We start from the raw sequence: 8,880 nt of genomic DNA, 5'->3' as shown, positions 1-8,880 counted from the left end.
GGATGGAGGTGAGACTGACTGGTCTATAGTTGCCCGGGTCCTCCTTCCTCCCCTTTTTGAAAATGGGGACCACGTTGGCCCTTTTCCAGTTCTCCGGGACTTGGCCCGTGAGCCACAAGCTTTCAAATATTCCCACCAGTGGCTCTGCAATGATGTCGGCCAGTGCCTTCAGCACCCTCGGATGGAGCTCATCCGGGCCTGCCGACTTAAAGGCATCCAGTTCTTCCAAATGACTCTGCACCATCTCAGGGTCTACGCATGGTAGTCTGGCACCCTGCTGCTGCCTCTCCACAACCCCAGTGAGAGACTTGTCGTGCCCCTCGCTTAGGAACACTGAGGCAAAGAACTCGTTGAGGAGCTCAGCCTTGTCCCCTCTGTCCGTCACCAATTGCTTCTGCCCATTTAGCAGGGGTCCTATTCCTCCCTGGGCCTTCCTTTTACTCCCAATATATCTAAAAAACAATTTCTTGTTGTCTTTTACTTGGGTTGCCATCCTCAGCTCCATGGCAATACAGAGCTCCACACCATACAGAGTGTCCATCTGGACACTCTGTATCATCCCCTGTAGAAAGGTAGCCATCCCCATACACACAGCTGTCTGCCTATTTCTTTCCCCATATAAATATACATATACACATGCCTCTGTCTTTCTCTCTTTGCCTTTCCCCATGCATACACCTGTCTGCCTGTCTTGCTCTACACACCCATAGATACCTCTAGCTAATCTGGTTATCTTGCTATCCCCATACAAAATACCTTATCCATTCATCCACCTTCTGTGTTTTTTCTGTATCTAGTTCGAGATAAGATACAAGGTAGGTAGGAAATACAAAAGATGTCTGATAGACAGAGGACCCTGTATGGGGACAGCTAGACAGTAAGCAGAGACTAGAGATGAGTTTACTTACATTCATATGAGTATCTTATTGCTGGAATTATCATCTATAGGCCTCTTCATCTGTCCATTCAGTTATTTTTTCAGTCTTGGCCTGGAGCTAGGATGGACCAGCAATTATCATGGCAGAGGGCGACTAGTGGTGTCCCTCAGGGTTCGGTACTCAGACCAGTGCTTTTCAACATGTTCATCAACAATTTCGATTTGGATATTAAAAGTGAACTGGCAAAGTTCACTGATGACACCAAACTGTGTGGGAGTGTGGTCTAGCTCCAGGACAGACTGGCAACACAATACAAACCAACCTGGACAGGCTCATGAGGTAGGCAGCCCTCAACCAGATGTTGTTTAATATGGAGAACTGTAAAGTGCTCCATCTGGGGAGAAATAATCCACAACACACCTACAGGCTCAGCAGTGCTGCACTTGCCAGCACCACAACTGAATGAGACCTGGGTGTTGTGATAGACAACAAAATGAATGTGAGCCACCAATGCGATACTGTAGCTGGCAAAGCAAATCAAATGCTGGCATCTCGAGCAAAGCTAAGGATGTCATCCTCCCACTCTGCTTGCTCTTGGTGAGACCGCAGTTGGAGTACTGTGTCCAGTTCTGGGGGCCGCACTCCAGGTAGGATGTGGAGAAGCTAGAGAGAGTCCAAAGGAGGGTAAGATGCATGACTAGAGGGCCTCAGGGCCTGGGGGAACATCTGCTTACCAAGCCCCCCGGGGAGGACAAGAAATAATGGGCACAAGCTGACTGAGGATTGCTTTAGGCTAGACATGAGGAAGAACTGAGGGTTAGGAACAAGATCCCCCCAGAGTTGTACAGTCACCCACCCTGGTGATATTCAAAAAGCGTCTTGATGCCTATCTTGCTGGGGTCATCTGACCCCAGCGCTCACTCCTGCCCAAGTGCAGGGGGGCTGGGCCCAATGATCTGTAAGGTCCCTTCCAGCCCCTAACAACTATGAAACATTGCCCCAGCAGTTCTGCTTTTCTTCTGCAGCATCTCCTCCATCAAGTTTCTGTATACGTGCAGCCAGTGTCTTGTTGCCATGGTTAGCAAACAAACCTCAAACTGTGAATACCAAGTGTGACCAGTGCACCCACTCTTGGCCAGAACTCCTTGCAGCTGCAACAACCAGAGATATAAGCTACCCCACGGGGCTCAGCAAGGTGTTATTTGCGTATACATGTAGCACAGACAAGGTATGTGAATGTGCTGACTAACTTTCCTTCCTTCGTGCTGTCCTACACGGTGTACTGTAAGAGCACCCCATCTCCTACAGCCCCGCTAATACTACTCATCACCATACACCCATAAACCTGGAGAACTCCCTCTCTACTTGATTGCACAGAAGTTGGCAGGGTTTCAAGGTGGCCATCACAGTTGATGGTATAGTTTTAGGAATAGGTTACACAAGAGTTTATATGGTATGGCTTGAAAAGGGATGATCCTTCCTTGAGCAGTGGGTTAGGCTACTGAGGTTCTTTCCAGCCTTTGTTTTCTATGATCCTAAGGTGTGTTTTTTTATCCATAATAGGCACCTTCTTGATTAGATCTGTTTTGCTAATCCTATGTCATAAGGTCTTGCTTGTACCTCAGCACCTCACATCAGTGGATTTGTCCCCTAAAGAGTCCTAGGTAGAGGCAGGGCCATTATGCCCATTGCCCAGAATGGGAGCAGAAGTACAGAGGGGTTGAGGCAACAGGCTGTACGTCACACACAGCAAAGAACTGAACACAGATATTCTGGGTCCCAGATAAACACCTTGACTGCTGACCACTCCTTCACTGTGGCACACTTCTCTCACAATACAAACCATTGTGCTTGGTCCTGGCATTGAGCGGCCTGACTACGTCTTGCCTATGTCCTACCCACCGGAGACATGCATCCAACCTGGCAGTTTGCCCATGAGGCCACTCTGGACTTGTTCCTCTGAGCCAGTTCTTGAGATCCAAGTCTTTGGCAATGTAGGCAAGAGCCCAGAAAGGCCTCAGTGGTGCAATTCCTGGTCCTCTGGAATGCACCCAATGCCCAGAGGCATTGGGTGCAATTCCCAATGCCTCTGTTGTGTCAACCAGCCTTGAGAGAAACTAAAGGAGTGAGCATGATATACCTGAGAGAGGAGGTGACTTAAGAAGGGAAGAGCAGCAGGACAAATGCGGCTGGAGAAGACAGACTGTGCTGACATGTCATACAAGGACTGGGGAACAACAGATTAAACTGAGAAGTAATAAACTCAGAAGGATCTCAGAAACCACTTATTGTTTCCCTTAAGTGAGGCACTGTGAGCCAGGGGGACTCATTGCCTCCAGGTACTACAGAATGTGTCTCCACTTGGTCTCCCTCCTGGCACTGCTGGGCCCACCAGTTTCCACTCGCACACACCAAAACCAGACTGGAGTGCGGCAACTCCTAGGTCCCAAAAGGAGCTGCTGGAGGATGCCTGGGAGCAGCCTCAAGGCCATGTTTCTAGGTTTGGCATGAGCAAGTCAGGGTGGGAGTGGGAGAGGGAACATAGAGTGCATTTGGAAGCATCCCTCCCAGCAAGTGCTGGGCACGTGGTGTAGATGTACCCTCTGAGACCAAGGGTTTCATTGCAAATAGAAGACATTCACAGAAGAGGGGACACAAGGGGACCTGCTGAGTTATAGCCATGAGGTTTCAACAGGTTCACACTTAAGCCAGGAGAAACCATTGTGGCTGATCTCCTTTACTGTACAACCAAGAGAGTTCCCTGGCCAACACTTGCGTCAGGCCAACTATCTGTAACAGAGCAGGGCCCACAGAGATGGCTGAAGGTCTGTCTACCTGGTGGTGGTGGTGGTCCTAGTGGGAAGAAACCAAACTCATCCTCTACCTGCTGACCTGCTCCAGACTCAGAAGTTCACCAGCAAGGCTGCTGCAGGCTCATTCCAGCGCCTCAGGCCAGCACCACGGTATGACATCCCCTTTCCAGTCTGCTCAGCTCTGGAGACCCATAGCTGCTCTGCTGATCTCTGTCCTCATGCGCTGTCTCACAAGCAGACACTTTTCCTTGCTTGCCCTGCCCTGTCCATTTCGTGCTTAATTCATTTAACTTTCCTGGAACCTCCTGGGCTATCCCACCTTTGCTGACATGCCAACAAAGCTATTCGATGCTGGAACTCCATCTTGTCCTGTCTTGCAGCCATCTAGTTAACTCTAGCTTCCTTGTCTCTTTCACCCATTCTTTCCGCCCTGTACAAGTTAGCTGGGGGAAACTGAGGCATGCAATGGTATTACATGTTGCATTATTACTTGCATGCAAACTGAGGCATGCAACATGAACACAGTTAACATAGACATATTGAAATAAAACCCAGTCTGTCACACCATCCCCCCACTCCTCTGTGATGTTCTTTTGCTTATACATCCAGGGGTCATTGTCATCCTCTTACCTGTCACATTGCACATGCTAGTGAAGAAGAATTGGGAGAGTTGAAAGAGAAATGCTGAGGTTAGGTGAGAACCCTCCCATTCCAGGACACAGCTCACCCCCTTTCAGGTTGGGGTTAGGGAAACTTGTTCTTTGAGGGCAGTGTCTTCAATCAGTGCAGGTTCGTGACATGTTCTCTGAAGTGACAGGGGCTGGGTGCTGTTGGAGGCAGGAGCCTAGACTTGCTGTGTGCTGGGCCTCAAGGGAAGGGTCGCCAGATGGCAAGAGGGGGAAGCAGCCCTTGATGTTGTGGTTGTGCTGCTTTTGATCGCCTTCCTCTTCCTCCCCACAAACTTTTTCAGCTTGCGGTGGTTTTGCACATGACAGCTCAGCACAGAGCAGCTAATGGAGCTGTCAGTTTCCAGCTGCATGGCCAACGTGACTGTGGGGAAAACCAGATGCAGGGTATAAAGCTCAGAGCTGTCACACAGCCCGGGATCAGTATCACTCCACAGGGGCTGAGGGCTGGGATCAGCTCCAAATCAGGAGCAAGGGGGATCTTGGAAATGAGCTGAGAAGCTGCTGAAACCCTGAGCAGGTAAGGAGACAGCTTCATGAGAGGGTCTTCAGTGCTGTTCTCTTCCTTCATGGACTCCAGGGCTGAGTCCCCCTTGGAGGGGAGCCAGGGCAGAGCCCTCCACCTATAGGTACCGTCCTGGCAGGGCTGGACACGGTATGGGCGAACTGGGCGGCCGCCTGGGACCCAGGCAGAAATGGGGCCCAAAAATGGTAATTTTAAAAATTATTATTATCATTACCTCTGGTGAAGGGGAGCCCAATACTAAACGTTGGCGGGGAGGCTGCCAGGAGTCTAGGTATGGTGCTGCCTCCTGGAGGGGGATAGGAAAATTCCATGCTGAATCTGGGTGGGTCAGTTCCTTTAGTCCCAGGGTCTAACTTTACTCTCCACTCCCATTTTGGGAATGGCATGGAAAATCCAAATCCACCTGCCTAGCAGTGCAGAAGCCCCTTCCCCAGGACCAGTTATAAAACATTGCCGGAGAAGATCAGCTTCAAGGCTGGCTTTGAGGAGTATCTCTGACATTTCAAATATTTCTCATATTTCTCTCCAGCCTAATCCGAAGGATGGCTTTTTTGTGGGGTGGTGGTGGTTGGGGATTGGGATACATATGCCCCCTACCTTTTGATTGCAGAGGGTTAGGTTTGTAAGGCATTAGTAACCCCAGCTTTTGCTCTCCTTCCTGGCTTGACTCCATACATGTCCCATCTTGGTGGGATGAGGTCACCAGGGGATAGCCTGAAACTGGGACCACACCTAAATTCTGGGCAGGGTGTTGCTGTGCACAGTATATGGCACTGCACTCAGCAGGATAGGCAATCCCTTCGCCTGCCCTGAAGGCTGAGAGCAGGAAGATAATGGGGGGTCTTTAGAAGGTAACAAATGCTCAAATTCCAGCCTGCATGACATGGCTTGGGGGCACTCCCCTAATTTCTCCTTTTCAGTGATGGGGAATCCTGGGGATCAAATTGAGTCCTGGCTGGATTCTGATCTGTGTCCTTAGGTGAATCCAGAGTGACTCTATTTCTCACCTAAGTGACTCCAAGCTCCTGCTAAGGGTCACTCCCCTCTTGATGTTCTCAATTTATCATTTTATTTTCTCCAACTCTTTCCACCCCATCTATCCCACACTCATTTCCCTCTCTGTGTCACACTCTGTGGTTCCATTCATCAAAGCCTTTTCTGCTCTTGCTCTTGAATGCTAGGTCCACTCTGTCCCACTGAACATAGACCTGGCTCTCCCCATCACTGCCATGGGTCTCATGCTCCTGGATGCACACAGAGGGCACCTCATTTTTCTCAGTGTGCTGATTTCCCTGGGTGGTGTCTACAGCCTATGTCATCCTGGGCTATCAGGTAAGAAAGAAGCATGCTTCTGAGCCCTTAAACCCAGCTCCCTACCTACATCTGGAAATAGGACCTGGCTCCAAATCCCCTCTGCTCTAATTTATTAGACCTCACTACACTCCTGGAGCTGAGAATAGGACCCAGGTCTCCCCACTGTCACTCCATACCAGACCCCAGTGCTGGTGATGGGACTCAGGAGTCCTGACTCCAGCTCCCTGGTTTCTAACCACTAGACACCACTCCTTTCTCAGAGCTAGGAAATGCACCAGGAGTCCGGTCTCCCAGCTCATCCTCCCTGCTTTGTTACACTAGAAGCAGAATCCAGGTGTGCCATTTCAGAGCCCTGTATATACACCCCAGCCTATCCTGAAGTCCCAGCATCTTGCTCTCTGCTTCCTCAAGAGTGATTGAGACTTCAGGCTGTTTGCTTCGTCTTGCAGGTACTGCCAATTGCTCCTTGGACAACTTACCTGGAGAAAAAGGACGGCCTTTAACCATCCCATTTAAAAGCCCGGGCATCAGCATGGATTTATACAGGTGTAATGATTCAACTCAGAAATGGGATCGCCTCTACAGTCTACCCATGGTCGGGGGAGGCCTGCAGCCCATGCAGAACTATTCTAAACTGCAGATCACCATATCAGAGGGGAATTTCACAGTGCAGCACTTCAGCCCAGGAGTCTTCATGTTTGTAGATCTGAATGGCAAATGCCTGAATCGGTTCAACCTGTCGGTGGAAGGTAAATTCTGCTTGAGGGCATCTTGGCGCTACTGTTTGATCACAAGGTTTGGGAACAGACGGGGGAATTTTCCATCTCAGTCAGTAGCTGAAAATCTACACTGTCTTACAAAAAGTAATGACCCTTCCCTCACATCCTGAAAGGGACACCAAAACTCAACTCTTCATCTTATATAGTCCCACTCACTAATTAATGAGTTCTTCTAAATTTCCTTTTAGCCTCTCCTCTTGCACTTTATAAAATATGAATATAATCTTATATTTAAAGGGATAATATAAACTATAAAGAAAACAAGGAGACTTTTTATCAACAAAACCAATCACATTTTCCCCTTAAAAACATATTGCAGTAAATACAACTTCATTCCAAACTTTTCAACAATTTCTAGCTGTTACATACTTGATCACTATGTGTTTATAAAAGAGTGTAAAAAAACTATAACAAAGGATTGTAAGCCATGGTTATAATTTGGAATAGGTAAAAATGCTACATTTTCATGGTGGAATATTCCAAACTTTAAAAATATATATTTTTATTCTGGAAGATTATTCTAAAAGAAATATTTTTGTTTATTCAAAATGTTGTCACGTAAAACATTGGTTAAAACATTCCCACTTTGGAGATCCTGCTCATTTTTCCTTTGCCCTTTCTTTTTTCCCCCCCAATGTTCCACTTAGCCCTGGAAAAAAGAGAAAGCAGAAGGGGGGAAAAATCAAATCAAATAAACAGAAAATGGGGTTGGGGAGGGAATGCTTTTGTGAAAATACTTGTAATTTAGGCGGGGAAAACATATTTTTTGTCAAAATTATTTTGATGCAAAACTTTCCAACCCACCTAACTATTGATCTCTGGGGGCTCAACTAAATTAGGTAGCCATTTACTAAAGCATCCTTTAATCAGTTAAGCAATTTTAACTTCGTAGATGTAGCCTTAATATGAGGCTGGCCAATCCTTTCATGATACCTAATGCAGAAAATTAACCAAAGTAGAAACATATAGAACAAAAGCTCTTGTGGGCTGAAGCTCTCATCAGCCCACAAAAGCTTGTGCTCTCTCGGTCTCTATATATAGGGAGAGAGAGAGCTTTTGCGTTATGCATGTTATTGAGGTATTTATTGTGTATGTATATCTATATCAGTCGATTTATCTATCTATCTAGCTGTCTATACACATACACATATATACACTTTTGGTAATCTATAAGGTGCAAATCTACCCTGCCTTTTACTTGACTTCAGACTAACAAGGCTAATTACATGCACTGACCTAACAAGAGCAGCTGTTCCACATGCCCATCCTGTGAAAGACAAAGCCATAGCCCTGTGGTTCCCAAACTTTTTAGACTTAATTAATCCCTTGTTAGGCTCAAGGCACCTCTTGAAAATACCAGCTCTGCTTTTTGCCTGCAGAATAGAGCAATTCTTCTGGTGTAAAGAACTCAGAAAGACCGCAGCAAGGCAAAATGTTTTGACACATGTGAATTTCTTATTTGCAGCCTCTAGGTTTATCTTGCAAATCATGTTTGCACATCTAACAGTATGGAACCCTACAGTACTCTTGAAAGGGTTTCAAGGCACCCCAGGGTGCTGCAGCATCCTAATTTGAGAGTCACTGCTATAGCCCCTCCAAAGGAAAAAACATCCCTTTTTGCCAACAGGAACTCAGTGCTGTACAACAGAAACCTCTGGGTCTGTAAGATCCTCCCAGAATATTACCCTCGCTCCCATACCCAGGGATGGGACTGAACATGGATGGGCACTGAATAGCGGGGTCAATGAAAAGGCATGAGTTAGACACGAGGGTTTTGGGATTAAAGTGCTGGGTGGGGATTAATGGCAAATGGGCTTTGTTCCTGCCTTTGCCATACTCTGTCACCCAGGCAAGGCACTTCATCTTTCTGTGCCCCTGTGTGCT

General features: G+C 47.5%; 1 long non-coding RNA gene across 1 annotated transcript in view; it reads right to left on the bottom strand.

The window, feature by feature from the left end:
* Nucleotides 1–7,517: 7,517 nt before the first annotated feature.
* The window catches only part of LOC112548438, a 2,714-nt gene continuing 1,351 nt past the window's right edge, over nucleotides 7,518–8,880 (bottom strand). Inside the window, exon 2 of the long non-coding RNA XR_003092184.1 lies at nucleotides 7,518–7,645. This is a non-coding gene — a long non-coding RNA (uncharacterized LOC112548438). The remainder of the gene's footprint in view (nucleotides 7,646–8,880) is intronic.

Source organism: Alligator sinensis, unplaced genomic scaffold (assembly GCF_000455745.1).
Source record: "Alligator sinensis unplaced genomic scaffold, ASM45574v1 scaffold261_1, whole genome shotgun sequence".
NCBI lineage: Eukaryota > Metazoa > Chordata > Crocodylia > Alligatoridae > Alligator > Alligator sinensis.
Note: the sequence above shows the minus strand (reverse complement) of the source record. Positions and strands in the feature narration are given on the sequence as shown.